The sequence below is a fragment of the Lactuca sativa genome, chromosome 7 (assembly GCF_002870075.4).
Source record: "Lactuca sativa cultivar Salinas chromosome 7, Lsat_Salinas_v11, whole genome shotgun sequence".
NCBI classification, from domain to species: domain Eukaryota; kingdom Viridiplantae; phylum Streptophyta; class Magnoliopsida; order Asterales; family Asteraceae; genus Lactuca; species Lactuca sativa.
In genome coordinates, this window is record NC_056629.2 from 130,238,632 (window position 1) to 130,252,895 (window position 14,264).

The 14,264-nt window shown below is 41.6% G+C and overlaps 1 non-coding gene across 1 annotated transcript; it reads right to left on the bottom strand.

Moving 5' to 3' along the window:
* Positions 1-1,334: 1,334 nt before the first annotated feature.
* LOC111887424 (small nucleolar RNA R71) lies at positions 1,335-1,441 on the bottom strand. The gene has a single exon (XR_002848748.1). It is a non-coding gene; the product is annotated as a small nucleolar RNA R71 (small nucleolar RNA).
* Positions 1,442-14,264: the final 12,823 nt, after the last annotated feature.

Sequence of the window (14,264 nt, forward strand, 5' to 3'; positions counted from 1 at the left end):
TACGTAGCAATGTCGGAACCTCTCATCTTCAGGTTCCAAAGTTCATGTTCTAACTTCTGCATCTCGCCTCTTGGACAGTACTCAGCAAACATGAGTTCCTTTAAACTCTCCCAACCCTTGGCATTTGCTACTGGCAGAGTTAGGGATTTAACCCGACTATTCCACCAAGTCAATGCTCTGTCAGTGAAGGTGCAGACGGCAAACTTCACCTTGTTTGCCTCAGAACATGCACAAATCTCGAAAATTGATTCGATTTTCTCAAACGTTCAGGTTAGGGAAATGAGTCCTCCATTACCGTCGAAATATTTAAGCTTAGCATTCATGAAGTCTGTATAGGAACACTCCTTCGGGTGTCCCTAATTGCCATCAAGATTCTGGGAATGGGTACCGCTTCTTGATCCACTAGCACCACTAGGGTTTACTTTCGCCATCGCGGCAGCCACAGCGGCTGTAACTGCTACCTGGAACATGACAGGATCGAACTGAGGAGGTGGTGGCGTTGGGTCCGTTAGGGGATTGTTGTTCTTTCTGTTGGGTCTTTTCTTCGGAGGCATCTTGTTCTAAAAATAATGAAGAAGAAGAGGATGGTAAGTCCTATAGATTTTTGTTTTTATTTACTTTTTGTTCTTTTTACGCGTTTTTCATACTTTGGTTGCATTTGTTACATGACCCGAGGATCCAATACGCCTTTAGTCCCTCCACTTGAAGACCCGGAGTCCGCCCTAAAGAATAACAAAGGAAAAGCCGTTGGAGAATCCGCTTCTTCGAAGAGCTCGCCTTTGAAGAATCGAAAGCCAGTTTTCAGAAAGAAGAAGAGCAGCAAATCAGGAGCATCCAGCACCTCTTCCTTGGCAAACGAAGACCCAATCAAGGAAGACACCATGAACGAGTCCGAAAGGGAAGAAAGCGAATTTGGAGAAGACAGTGATCTAGAAGGTGACTTTGACAACACCATGGCGAACATCGATGAAGTTCCCATGGGCGAATAGAAGAAGAGGATACGAGATAATACCAGCCGACTTGTGCAACCCGAAATTCCCACGACTACGACTTTTGAGCTCAAGGGTCACATACTTGCTCAACTCAAGGAGATCCCCTTTTACGGAAAAGACCATGAAGATGCTTATAAACACTTGCATGAATTCAATGATGTAGCTGATTACTTTAATGTTCCAAATGTGCCTCACGAAACTCAACTGCTTCGTATGCTTCCAGTTACATTCAAGGGTGCTGCAAAAGATTGGCTCAAGTCACTCCCTCCTAGATCCATCACTACATGGACTAAGATGAAAGAAGAATTCATTGACCAGTTTTTCCCACCTTCTAAAATAGCCAAGTTGAAGAAAGCTATAGCCAACTTTGAACAACAACCCGAAGAGTCCCCTTATGAGGCATGGGAGAGGTACAAAAGTCTACTAAGGAATTGCCCACATCATGATCTTAATAGCCAGCAAGAAGTCTCCATCTTCTATGATGGAGTCAATGTTACAACTCGGCAGCTCCTTGACTCGCAAGGACCCCTCACAAAGAAGGCACCCCCGGTGATCAAGGAAATAATTGAGGAGTTCTCTAAACATTCTAGAGAATATCACAACCCACGAAATGAAGTAAGTAGGGGGTAGTGAACACGGTTAACGATGGCATGGCGGCAATGATGGCTAAACTAGATAGTTTAGATAGAAGGATGACTAAGATGGATCAAACAATCCATTCTATTCAGGTAGGATGTGAGAATTATAGAGGACCTCACCTCACTAAGGACTGTGACTTGGATGAGAATGGAAACAAGAAGGCTCAATTACTCTATTCAAGTGGCGACATATTTGATGATAACTGGCGAAAACCAAAAAAAAAAGAATGGCTCCGTACGACGAGTACAAAAAGGCAAAGAAGGAGAAATTCAAGCAAAAAGAACGGGTTTCTATCAAAAGGAGGAGCCGGTTGTGGAGAAGAGAGCTGATTTGGAAGAGATGCTTACTAGATTTGTACCCGCGTCCGAGAAACGACACAATGATATCGATGCTACACTTAAATATCAACAAAATATGTTGAGAGAACACCAACTTATGATGAAAGCTCAACAAGCTTTACTTATGAATCAGCAAGAATCCATTCTCAACATAGAAAAGCAGCTAGGGCAACTTGCACAACAAGTGAATGAGAGAAGACCGGGTGGACTTCCAAGCAATACCGAAAGTAACCCGAAAGGCGCACATATAAACATTGTCACAACCAAGAGTGGGAAGATTATAACCCCTCTGGCCCCTATTCAGAATGAAGATCCGAAGTCGGTGCAAGAGAAGGAGGCAAAAGGGCAGAATCAAGATCAAAACCAGCTGAACCCAGACCCTAATCGCCGATTCCGCGATATGGACTCGACGAGTTCGACACCTGATTACAAAAATAAACCTCCTATTAAGTCATATCAGCCTCCACTACCATATCCAGCCCGAGCTAGACAAGAAAAGAATGAAGAAGACTACCAGAAATTTCAAGAACACATAAAGGCTCTTCAAATCAACATACCATTCATAGAAGCGGTTGCCCAAATGCCAAAATACGCCAAATTTCTCAAGGAGCTTCTAATGAATAGAAGAAAGATGGAAGAAGTGAAGAAGGTGGTCCTAAACGAGAACTGTTCAGCTGCTATGTTGAACAAACTTCCTAAGAAGAAAGGAGATCCGGGAAGTTTAACATTGCCCTGTCAATTTGGAAACTTGGCCACCATTTATGCACTAGCTGATTCAGGGGAAAATGTAAACCTCCTGCCTTATTCATTTTTCAAAAAGTTAGATCTCCCCGAGCCAAGACCCATTCACATGGCAATCCACCTAGCAAACAAAACGGTTACATTCCCTAGGGGAATTTGTGAAGATCTTTTGGTGATGGTGGACAAGTTCGTGTTCCCCGTGGACTTTATAGTTCTAGACATGGAAGCGGATCCCCAAATCCCGATCATATTAGGAAGACCTTTTCTCAATACAGCAAGCGTTATAGTAGACATCAGAGATTCTAAACTTACCCTTCGGGTAGGGGACGAGTCAGTCACTTTCGGAGTTGATCAAGCCATGAAGCATGCAAGGAGTAGTGATGACACGGCGTTTTCGATTGACATGATGAAGAGTTATTGGAAGATTGGAAAGAAGAAAATCCAAGCAAGTCCACCGTTTCATTTGAAGAAGATTTTGATGCTGAAAGGGACCTGATGGAGTTAGAAAGACTGCTCGAGGAAGCTGAGTATGACGATCTGATCAGAAGTGCTGAAGAACCGACTCGCCGAGTGGCCTTGACTAACTCGGTGATTCCATTCGAAGAACTCCGTACAGTCGCGAAAATTACATTGGACTTGACGAGTCCCCTTACTGTACTCGACGTGTTCAGCATACAGAACACAAAAACTGAGCTCAAGCCACTACTAGATCACTTGGAATACGCATTCCTTGAAGATGGCCAACAAAAACCTGTAATTATAGCTGATGATTTGGCCAAAAATGAGAATGAGAGCCTTGTGGGTGTACTAAAGAAGAGGCAAGGTGCTATAGCATGGAAGAAAACCGACATAAAGGGAATTAGTCCAGCCTATTGTTCCCACAAAATCAACCTAGAAGAAGGATCAAAAGTTGTAGTACAACGCCAAAGAAGACTCAACCCGAACATGCAAGAAGTTGTGAAAAAGGAGATCGTGAAATTACTAGATGCTGGAATCGTTTATTCGATCTCTGATAGCCCATGGGTGAGTCCAGTCCAAGTAGTTCCGAAGAAGAGAGGCATGACGGTAGTGGCTAATGAAAACAACGAATTAATTCCAACTAGGATGGTAACCAGGTGGCGAGTTTGCATAGATTATAGGAAGCTAAATCAGGCCACATGCAAGGATCACTTTCCATTGCCTTTTATCGATCAAATGCTTTAGAGACTTTCTGGTCATCTTTATTATTATTTTCTCGATGGGTTTTCGGGGTACTTCCAAACTCCAATCGACCCACAAGACCAAGAGAAGACCACTTTTACATGCCCAAGTAGGATATTTTCATATAAACGCATGCCTTTTGGGTTATGCAATGCACCAGCTACTTTCCAAAGGTGCATGATGTCTATCTTTCATGATATGATTGAAAGGTTTATGGAGGTGTTTATGGATGACTTCTGGGTTTTTGGGTCCTCTTTTGAAGACTGCTTGTCCAACTTGGATCAAATGTTAGCAAGATGTGAGAAGACCAACCTTGTCCTTAATTGGGAGAGGTGGATAGAGAAAAGGTCGACACTGTAGCCAAATTTCCACCACCAACAAATGTCAATGGAGTAAGAAGCTTTTTAGGCCATGCGGGGTTCTATATGTCACACCCCCAAACCAGAACGGTGGAAACGTTCGGGGGTGGATGACTTCATGTGGTAGCATAACAAATGAATACATAGTAAAGAAAGCAATACAACCATCATATATATAATTGAAAGTTTACATTGTTTAAAAAGTACATGTTTAAAACCAATTACAATATGATGCCAAAATATGAAGTTAAACTAACGACGCAGCGTCCCTTCTTCAAAAGCTATTTGATACCTGTAATTACTGAATCCCTGGGACATACAAGTAGTTTTGAAATAGTAGATCAGCATTTAAGCTGGTGAGTTTCATAAGTATTAAATGACAATGTTTGTATGAAATGAAACTGTTTTGTTTTTGTTTGTTTGTTGCTAGAAAATCCCATATTTTCTACTAGCATAAATGTAGCCTTCTATCAAGACTAATGTTTGTTTCTAGAAAATGTACGTACGTGTAAAATATCCATTATGTTTGAAAAACCTCGTAAATCAATGTATTTTTAATACCCCATGTGAGTTTTATAACCATACTATTGACTCGGATTGCCTATACACAACATTCTTCAGGCGTTGGAATGTTATGACGTTTGTCACCCCAAATGGTGGACTGTAGCTAACAGTCAGGGTGCGGGTTGTCAAGCCCGTATAGATCTATACACAAACACCATGCTCCCCCTCCAAGTGATTCTGGTATATAATATAGGACTTGAAATGTGTACTCGAACGTACGTGAAGTTAATGTCTCACAAAACTTAGTATAAAAACAGATTTACGTGTTAAAATGTTCGTTTGTTCTTGTATATGAAAGTGACTTCTTGAAAATTGTGTTTCTAGTATGTAAAAGTTAGTAATATTCTCGTAAAATTATACCTATTATAGCTTTCTAAAAGTGTGCCTGGTTTGTTTAGAAATCCCTAGAAAATGAACCACTTGTTATGAAAGTATAGAGTTTTATACTGTCTAAGTTGGACACGTATACATGTAATCTAAGCAAAATGTTTAATTTATACATATATGACAACATTTTACATTTCAAAAGATATAATGTTATTGTGATATATTTTATATACGAAAGTACCCTATAAAGTTTATAAATCACATATGATTCTGTTGAATAAAAGTGTATAATAAAACTTTATATAACACACGATAATAATCGTGTGTTTTACTTGTATTCCCCCCTTGAAAGCATATAAAAGCATTTATAGAATATTTAAAAGGGTTAATTAAGGGGTATGAACTCACTTGAAAGATCGAAGAAAGGCGAGCTGAAAACCGGGTAGAATTTCTTCTCGGGAAAACAGATTTTCTCGGGATTCTCGGGAATCTCGGGAGTACAAACGACCTTCGGGACTTGAGCAAAGTGACCGGGGCTTCGGGTTAGCACGGGCACGAAAAACGAGGCAACAACGCAAGAGAAATGAGAGAGAATGGCCCTTTTCTTCGAAACCCTCGCATCCCTTTTATATGGGGTGGGAACCGCCTCGGTACGCTGAGCGTACGCGTGCGTCACGCATGACCGGATCCTCGACTACCTCGGAGTTCGGATGGGACGGGTGCTAGCTTCGCATAGGGCGAGACGTGGACGATCCGAGGCCTAGGCCTTGAGTATGCTGGGCGTACGAGCATACGCTGGGCGTAACTCGGCCCTATCTGATGACTCGCCTTCAGATAATACCAAGGTTAAATAATAAAATTTATATTTTATTTATTTAATAAACTTCTAAAATTCATATCTTCTTCATATGAACTCCGTTTTCGATGTTCTTTATATCCACGCGTAGGTGAGACTACGCTCTACAACTTTCGTTTAGATTCTGTCAGCAAATTTTGAAATTATTTTTATTATTTATTTTTAAAAGGTCGCGTTAAGAGAATTTCGTTAGAAATTCATAACTTCTTTATCTGACGTCTGTTTTTGCCAGACTTTTTACCGCTGAAATACCATTGTCGAGACCTTCGATTCTCGTTTAGGTCATTCCGGTCAAAAGTCGTTCGATCTCCGATTCGAGTTTTTAGCGGTCTGTCGCTAAGCCGAACTTGTAAGAATCATAACTTAAATATACGAAGTCGGATTTGGGCGTTCTTTTTACGTACGATCATGGTTTAATGACATCAAACATAGTAGGTAGCTAAATAGAAACTTTTTGGACATTTTATTTTTGAAGCTAATTTCATTATCATAAAAGTGGTTACAATACTTGACTTTTAGGTCATTACATAGAGTTGAAATATCGGGTTGTCACATCATCCCCCCGTTAGAGGGAATTTCGTCCCGAAATTTAAAGTAGTAAAGATACTAGTGAATCAGAGAAAAAGATAAGGGTACTTTTGTTTCATCTGATCTTCGCGTTCCCTTGTGAATTCAGGTCCCCGCTTGGCGTTCCAGCGAACCTTCACGATGGGTATGCGACTTTGTTTCGTTTGTTTGGCATCTCGGTCCATGATTTCTACTGGTTCTTCCACATAGTTGAGGCTCTCGTTGATCTCGATCTCGTCGAGTGGAATAACAAGAGTCTCATCGAACAGACACTTTTTCATGTTCGACACATGGAAGGTTGGATGTATGTTACTAAGTTCACGCGGTAGATTAAGCTTGTAAGCCATAGGGCCGATTCTAGCAAGAATCTCGAAAGGCCCTACGTATCTTGGATTTAGTTTCCCACGCTTTCCAAAGCGTATTAAGCCCTTCCACGGTGAGACCTTTAATAAAATGTGGTCTCCTACCTGGAATTCCAAAGGTTTCCTCCCTTGGTCAACGTAGCTTTTCTGTCGGTCTCTAGAGGCTTTCATTCGTTCACGAATTTGAACGATCTTCTCTGTTGTTTCCCGTATGATTTCCGGACCGGTGAGAGTGCTTTCAGGAACTCGTCCTCTAGCTAACTGGGTGTCGCCAACTTCAGTCCAGCACAGAGGGGATCTGCACTTTCGACCATAGAGGGCTTCAAACGGAGCAGCCTTTATGCTTGTATCATAACTATTGTTGTATGAAAACTCGACAAGGGGTAAATGGATGTCCCATGCCTTTCCAAAGTCAATTACACAGGCTCTCAGCATATCTTCCAAAGTTTGTATTGTTCTCTCACTTTGCCCATTTGTTTGTGGGTGGAAGGCTATACTCATGTCTAGCCTAGTCCCCAGGGAACTTTGTAGTGACTGCCAGAATCTTGAAGTGAATCTACTATCTCTATCGGAGATAATGGATATCGGAACACCATGTAGTCGCACTATTTCCCTTAAATAAGTTCTTGTAAGCTTTTCCATTTTGTCAGTCTCCTTTATTGGTAGGAAATACGCGGATTTGGTCAATCTGTCGACGATGACCCATATGGTATCGAGTCCACCCATCGTCTTGGGCAACTTGGTTACGAAGTCCATAGTAATCTGTTCCCATTTCCATTCCGGTATCTCCGGCTATTGCAGTAATCCTGACGGTTTCTGATACTCGACCTTAACCTTAGCGCAAGTAAGGCATTTACTTACGAAGGTAGCAATTTCTGCTTTCATGTTAGGCCACCAGTACAGTTTCTTAAGATCCAGATACATTTTATCTGAACCTGGGTGAACGGAATATCTCGTGTTGTGTGCTTCGGTCATGACTACGTCTCTAAAACCACCATGTTTCGGTGTCCAGATTCGATCCATGAGAGAATATGCTCTGCCGCCCTTGATTTCTAGATTCTTTTCCATTCCTCTCAGGGATTCACCCGCCACATTTTCAGGTTGTAACGCTTCCAGTTGAGCCTCCTTAATTTGTGTGGATAAGTGGGGATGGATAGTCATAGTCAGAGATTTGACTCTCCGCCGAGTGTATTCTTTTTGACTCAGGGCGTCAGCTACCACGTTGGCCTTGCCAGGATGATAACGAATTTCACAGTCGTAGTCATTGAGTAACTCGAACCATCGTCGTTGTCACATGTTGAGATCCTTCTGATAAAAAATGTGTTGAAGGCTCTTGTGATCGGTGAATATAGTACTCTTGGTTCCATACAAGTAGTGTCTCCAGATCTTCAGAGCAAATACTACTACTCCTAACTCAAGATCGTGTGTCGTATAGTTCACTTCGTGTGTCTTAAGCTGTCGGGAGGCATAAGCAATAACATTCCCTCTCTGCATAAGAACACAACCAGGTCCTTGGTTTGATACATCGCAATACACTACAAAATCTTCTATCCCTTCAGGAAGGGATAGTATCGGTGCGGTGCACAAGGCCTGTTTCAGTGTTTGGAACGCCTTCTCTTGTTTCGCTTCCCAGTCAAAGGCCACACCTTTCTGGGTTAATGTAGTAAGAGGTTTCGCAATGCTAGAGAAGTTCTTTATGAATCTGCGATAGTAGCCAGTGAGACCTAGAAATTGATGAATCTCTGTAGGTGTCTTTGGTGCCGACCAGTTCTCAATGGCCTTAATTTTGGAGGGGTTCACGTGTATCCCCTTCTTGCTAACAACGTGGCCCAAAAATTCGAGTCTTCGAATCCAAAATTTGCATTTAGAGAACTTCGCATAGAGCTTCTCCGATCGCAATGTTTCTATGACTTTTCGTAGGTGCTGACTATGCTCTTCCTTACTTTGAGAGTAGATAAGTATATCATCGATGAAGACGATGACGAACTGATCTAAGTAAGGACGACACAGCCTATTCATTAGGTCCATAAATACTGCTAGTGCGTTGGTTAATCCGAACGGCATCACAACAAGTTCGTAGTGTCCATAACGAGTTCGGAAGGTTGTCTTGGGAATATCCCCCTCTAGTACTCGTAATTGGTGATATCCGGATCGTAGATCTATCTTTGAGAAGTAGTTTTCTTCTTGAAGTTGATCAAATAGGTCGTCAATGCGGGGTAGAGGATAATGATTTTTGACAGTAAGTTTGTTTAGTTCTCTGTAGTCGATGCACATGCGGAACGATCCGTCTTTCTTCTTTACAAACAGGACCGGTGCTCCCCAAGGTGAGAAACTTGGTCTAATGAATCCTTTTTGATGGAGTTCGTTAAGCTGACTGGAAAGTTCTTGCATCTCTGCTGGTGCTAGGCGATAAGGCGATTTCGCTACTAGGGTAGCCCCTAGAATTAAGTCGATTCTGAAATCGACTTGGCGTTGTGGTGGTAATCCCGGTAGTTCTTCTGGGAAGATATCGGGAAAGTCGCGTACTACAGGAATACTTTTGATGTCTCTTAATTCCGGAATCGTATCGACGATGTGCGCAAGAAATGCATGATAATTCTTTCGCAAACACTTTCGAGCTTGGATGCACGAAATGATGCGAAGATTTCTACTTGATTTGTCACCGTAAATCACTAATGTTTCGTCGTTAGGAAGACAAAGACGAACTGCTTTCTCAAAGCACAGGATGTTGGTGCGAAGAAGACTTAACCAATCCATGCCGACTATGACGTCGAAACTTTTAATTTGGACCAGCATGAGGTTGATTGGGAAAGAATGACCGTCTAAAGTTAATGTACAGTCCATGTATATGCAGTTAGTGTTTTCCGTTTTTCTATTTGCCATCTCTACAATGAATGATTTTTCTAACTTGCTAGGTTTATGTTTAAGTAAGTGAATAAAGTTTTGACTCACGAAGCTTCTCTCCGCTCGACTATCGAATAATATGCATGCATATGAATTATCGAGAAGGAACGTACCAGCAACTACAGTCGGATCAGCTACGGCTTCATCGTGGCCTATAGCCAAAACTCGTCCCACCCCGCCAGTATTTGCTGCCTTTGGGCAGTTTCTCTTGTAGTGTCCCACCTCGCCACGACCGTAGCAAGTTTGGCCTACACCCGCAATGGGAACTTGAGTGATCGGCTTTGCGGGATCCTTGCAGAAACGAACAGTGTGTCCCTTTCTGTTGCAGTTGGAACACTGCATTTCACGAAAAGGTCCATGATGGTGATAAGTGCATTTGGTGCACTTTGGAAGGTACCCCCATAAGGCTTTGTTGGGTAGGGATTTGTAGGAACGGTAGTAGGTACAGTAGCAGCATTCACTGAAACCAGTTGTTGTTTCTTCGCGGATTCTTGGGAAGACCCACCCTTCCCTTTATTCCATACTCTCTTCCTGTTATTGTTGTTGTTGTTTCCCTTTTGTGGTTCTGGTGTAGCAACCGTTGAGTTCTGATGACCTCCGTAATCAACAAGAGATTGTGTCGGTTCCTTGGCACTTTCAAAAGTGTCAGGTTTTGAAGCTAACACGCTTGATCGAATTTGGGGTGACAGTCCCCAAATGTATCTCTCTATTTTCTTGCTCTCAGGAGCAACCATATCTAGGCAAAGGATTGCCAGATCGCAGAATCTGTTGGTATAAGTTGCTATGTCGGTACCAATCATTCCAAGAGTCCAAAGTTCGTGCTCGAGTTTTTGAATCTCCCCTCGTGGATAGTATTCTCTCATCAGCATGATTTTTAAGCTCTCCCAGCTTATGGAGTTTGCCACTATCAGGGTCAGTACCTTAACGTGGCCATTCCACCAAGTTAAAGCTCTATCAATAAGGATGAAAGTTGCAAACTTGACTTTGCTGTGCTCGGGACAGGAGCAGATTTCAAAGACTGATTTTGTCCTTTCGATCCACTGCCTCAGAGCCATCACACCACCAGTTCCATTAAACATCCGGGGTTTGGCATTAGTAAAGTCCTTATAGGTGCATTCTCGGGATTGCCCATGACTCTCGCCATGGTTGGATGGGTGTTTGCCAGTTCCTAAGCCAGTAGTACTCGAGTTATTGATCTGTAACATGGCAGCTGCTACAACTACGGTGACTGCTGCTTGGAACATGACAGCATCAAATTGAGGAGGTGGAGGTGGTGGTATAGGTGCTTCCCCACCGTTGTTTCATCTTGGGTTCCTACGCGGAGGCATCCTTCAACTATAGGTTGAAAAGATAAAGATAAGAATTCCATAATATAGAAACTATATGTGTCTTATGAACTAAATTGCTATAGCCCAACAACAGCTGATAGTACGAGTCTCAAAATAGAAAAATGAAAGTTATTTGTAAGACTGAAAATATGGAACAAGCATTTGGTTTCTCCATAACTTTTTAAGGATTGAATGAAATACTCCACGTAGTAATAATAGTGTCCCTTATATTAATATAATAGTTGATACAATGATCACGAAAATTTGACCCCTATAAGGGTCTCCGGTTACAGAGTTTAAGAAAATTAAAACTTTTAGCCGAGGTTCTAACTTATAACAAAATTTGAGATTTTGGCAAGCACTACTTGCGATGTAGGTTGCGCTTGGAGCTTGACTCCGCATTCGATTGCTTCGATTCCATTAGACGCCTATCAAAAGCGGCTTGTTGTTCCCTCAATTCGGCTAGGGCTGGAATCATTTGTGCTTGGAATGCCTTGGTTTGGAGTTGCGCATTGTCCTGAGTTCTATCCAGCCTACGGATGTCAGAAGTGTGAACCTGTACTTCTACGTTGACATCCCGAATCCGGCTAGCTTGAACTCCGGATTAGTAGGACTGATTAGCTAGCTTGCCCACCATTATTGGTAGTGCCCAATCAGCTGAACCTCCGCCGCGGACATCGTATATGTCTCGGCACATGTCGTAGGGATGGCGTAGGTTTTGTTGTTGGCTCCAATGGTGGAGGTGACTTCCCCAGATGGGAGTCGGTCCTTGAAAGTTCCTTACGAAGACGGGAGGTTGTGCGGGTGGTGGATTGATCACTTCCGGCTCTGAGTCGGTACCGGAGTCATCATCCAATTCTATGGGTTCTTCGTCCTCTTCGGGATCCTCTTTGATCCATCCCCCATTGCCTTGGTTGGGATAGTAGGGGTCGCTGGGGTGGTGAAATCCATCCATTTGACTATACGAGAATAGGGTTATAAGAATCGAATAATGTTTGGAACATGTAAGACTAAACAGGTATATTAAGCTATCCTAAGTAATAAATACTCCTATAGTATTTAAATTCGTGTGTTTGATTCCCGTGATGTTTTGGTAAGTTTTGACTTGTTGCCTACTACGAGCAATCCTCAATATATATTGGTCCGATCTCGGACAAATATAGTTGATCATGCTATATTTGTCCCAAACCCGATTACATATATCGAGTCTTAATCGTAGTGTCCAACTTGTCTAAATACTTCTTGTATAGTTATAATCATGAAAACATGTTTGTTGTATGCATGTATTTGTACTTGAATGAACTAACATTATAAGTTAAACGAAACGCGGCTTAGGCGTAAAACAAAAAAAATGTTTTATCGGAGAGTATTAGTCCCTTAAGCATTTATAGTTTGTATATCTTATGTGGTTTGATATACTTAGTTCACTATAAACATTGCTCTGATACCAATCTGTCACACCCCCAAACCGGAACGGCGGAAACATTCGGGGGCGGATGACTTCATGTGGTAGCATAAAAAATGAATACATAGTAAAGAAAGCAATACAACCATCATATACATAATTGAAAGTTTACATTGTTTAAAAAGTACATGTTCAAAACCAATTACAATATGATGCCAAAATATGAAGTTAAACTGACGATGCAACGTCCCTTCTTCAAAAGTTGTTTAATACCTGTAATTATTGAATCCCTGGGACATACAAGTAGTTTTGAAAGAGTAGATCGGCAATTAAGCTGGTGAGTTTCATAAGTATTAAATGACAATGTTTGTATGAAATGAAACTGTTTTGTTTTTGTTTGTTTGTTCCTAGAAAATCCCATATTTTCTACTAGCATAAATGTAGCCTTCTATCAAGACTAATGTTTGTTTCTAGAAAATGTATGTACGTGTAAAATATCCAATATGTTTGAAAAACCTCGTAAATCAATGTATTTTTAATACCCCATGTGAGTTTTATAACCATACTATTGACTCGGATTGCCTATACACAACGTTCTTCAGGCGTTGGAATGTTATGACGTTTGTCACCCCAAATGGTGGACTGTAGCTAACAGTCAGGGCGCGGGTTGTCAAGCCCGTATAGATCTATACACAAACACCATGCTCCCCCTCCAAGGGATTCTGGTATATAATACAGGACTTGAAATGTGTACTCGAACGTACGTGAAGTTAATGTCTCACAAAACTTAGTATAAAAACAGATTTACGTGTTAAAATGTTCGTTTGTTCTTGTATATGAAAGTGACTTCTTGAAAATTGTGTTTCTAGTATGTAAAAGTTAGTAATATTCTCGTAAAACTATACCTATTATAGATTTCTAAAAGTGTGCCTCGTTTGTTTAGAAATCCCTAGGAAATGAACCACTTGTTATGAAAGTATAGATTTTTATAGTGTCTAAGTTGGACACGTATACATGTAATCTAAGCAAAATGTTTAATTTATACATATATGACAACATTTTACATTTCAAAAGATATAATATTATCGTGATATTTATATACGAAAGTTCCCTATAAAGTTTATAAATCAGATATGATTCTGTTGAATAAAAGTGTATAATAAAATTTTATATAACACATGATAATAATCGTGTGTTTTACTTGTATTCCCCCCCTTGAAAGCATATAAAAGCATTTATAGAATATTTAAAAGGGTTAATTAAGGGGTATGAACTCACTTGAAAGATCGAAGAAAGGCGAGGTGAAAACCGGGCAGAATTTCTTCTCGGGAAAACGGATTTTCTCGGGATTCTCGGGAATCTCGGGAGTACAAACGACCTTCGGGACTTGAGCAAAGTGATCGGGGCTTCGGGTTAGCACGGGCATGGAAAACGAGGCAACAACGCAAGAGAAATGAGAGAGAATAGCCCTTTTCTTCGGAACCCTCGCATCCCTTTTATAGGGGGTGGGAACCGCCTCGGTACGTTGGGCGTACGCAGGTACGCTGGGCGTACGCGTGCATCACGCATGACCGGATCCTCGACTGCCTCGGAGTTCGGATGGGACGGGTGCTAGCTTCGCATAGGGCGAGACGTGGACGATCCGAGGCCTAGGCCTTGAGTACGCTGGGCGTAACTCGGCC